General features: G+C 31.3%; 1 protein-coding gene across 1 annotated transcript in view; it reads right to left on the bottom strand.

Moving 5' to 3' along the window:
• LOC108745955 overlaps positions 1 to 2252 on the bottom strand; it is a 50159-nt gene that overhangs the window by 16284 nt on the left and 31623 nt on the right. The window lies entirely within an intron of this gene.

The following is a 2252-nucleotide window of genomic DNA, read 5'->3' as shown; positions in this document are numbered from 1 at the left end:
GTGTGTGTGTGTGTGTGTGTGTGCGCGCGCGCGTGTGTGTGTGTATAAACCTTCTCTTCCAATTTTGAATGCAATGTTAATTTTTAGTAAAAATTAATATCGCATTTTTACAATATATATTTCTCTTATCAAAGTTGTATTTGTTTGGAGTCTGACGCACGTAAGTATAAATTACATGTATATATATTTGCGTTGATAATTTTCTTACTCATAATTTTTTCATATATTGACATATTGTCTTGAACCTGTATTTTAAAGAAAAAATATGATATCATACTTTTCTTCGAGATACGTCTGTTTCCACACGATCTTTTATTTATGCGCATTATATATTAAAAATTTTGACTTTTTCTGAAAACTTATTCGCAAATTTGAATGTACAATTAATATGATAGGTATAATAAATCAAACATAATTTTTGATTTATTATACCTATCACATTAATTTTCTTTTACATTAACTCCAATTATAAAATTAATACATACGTTTACACGTTGAATAATAATTAATTTAAACAAGTCAGTATGAGCAGCTTGTAGAAAATGTCTTCTTTTTGTTTTATTGCAGCTGCAAAATTTATAATGCGCAAACACCTTTTGCAACCTATTTTCTCATTCCTTCCTCAACGATGACAGCAATTGTAATGTGCACAATGTGGGAATTGTTTCATTTCTAATGCATATATCGTAAAAATTGTATCAATATTCCATTGACATTCCTTTCAGTTTTATGATTTAATGATTATTTCATTATATAACTGCTATTTTCTAGTAAAACTAGAAAAAGCTGACATTACTTTATTTATAGAAATGCAATGTATTTTTCACGCATGTATTATTAATGAAACTGTCACTCGAAGCATGCTATTGTCGAGCAGATTTTGTTTCCACGATAGTAAAGATTCCTGTTTAGATCCTGTTTGTCTTCTAAGAGCCAAGCTTTTTCGTCGCGCTGATATATTTCTTTCGCGACTCCGCCGCGAAGTCAGTCATTTCCACGAAAGAGCGGGTTCTTATTGTAGATTCCACTACTTATTCCTTGATCTAAGGATGGATAGTATCCTCATGTTCATGGAGCATTCGCGGGATCCTTATTGGAGAAATGTAATCTATTTCTGGAGTAACATCCACTCTAAGTTGGATCGTAAGAAGCTGAACATATATTTGTAGGTTTCTTTGTAGACGATAAAATTATAGGATGCATCAAAAATAATGAAACAATAGAGAAAATAAATTTTACACTCGAACACAGCGCCTTATCGGTCACAGTATTAAGATGTTGAACTACTGTTTTAATATAAAATAAATTTTATATCTGTATAATGAGAGATAACTTAATAAATTGAAGAGAATTGCTTGGATAAAGATATTATTTATTTTATCTTATTTGTATTTGTTTATCAGATTATTACTTCTAGTAATTAAGTTAACAAACAATTAACAAATTTCTATTAATTTTTATAGAAATATTCATATACTATCAAAAACGAGTTGCTTGCTTGAGTAGATTGTGACTGATAAATATAAATTAATAAATAAAATAACCGCAATAATATTTAATTATTCTCTATTAAAGATACTCCATTTTAATTTGTGTCCCATTAATCGTATTTATGTCTAAAGTTGTTAAATTTGATAATTACGTCTAAATTGACATATTAAACAAAGCTAAAAGTGAATTATCGTCTGCAATGGATATTAGATGGGTATTTATTATTTAATATTACGGTGTTAAGTACCGTTTAATGCGCTAACTGCTGAAATACACGACTTTGCCATTATTTCGTCTATCGCATTACAGAAACGTCATAGTTGTCGAACGTTCAATGGTCACGATATCGCGTGTGATTGTCGATACAGTCACATGCAAAGAGCAACGAAAAAAGTCAGAACTACCAGGCTGTCCTTGCGCCATCATGGCACGAGGCGAAGCTGCATTATATTGTATATCTATGGATGACGTGGTGAACGGTTTTGCCCGTCGACTGAAAAGGTGACATATAATGCGATAAAAGAGCCGCGAGCTCGTGCACAAAGAAGAAAGCGATCTCCGCTCAATGCAGGTGGGATATCATCTTTATGCGTTGCATTCATTGATTGTATTGTAAGAATGGCTAGATATCTAAGAAATTATAAAAAGTTTGAATAATACTGGCGCCGGTATTGTAATTATTGACGGTATTTTTGACCGTACCATGATTATTACAGCATATCAGTAATCGTAAGCAGGAAGAAGTACCAATAATGACATCA

This window comes from Trachymyrmex septentrionalis, unplaced genomic scaffold (genome assembly GCF_001594115.1).
Source record: "Trachymyrmex septentrionalis isolate Tsep2-gDNA-1 unplaced genomic scaffold, Tsep1.0 scaffold16, whole genome shotgun sequence".
In the NCBI taxonomy this organism is placed as follows: domain Eukaryota; kingdom Metazoa; phylum Arthropoda; class Insecta; order Hymenoptera; family Formicidae; genus Trachymyrmex; species Trachymyrmex septentrionalis.
The sequence above is the reverse complement of the archived record's forward strand: the minus strand, read 5'-3'. Positions and strand labels throughout refer to the sequence as shown.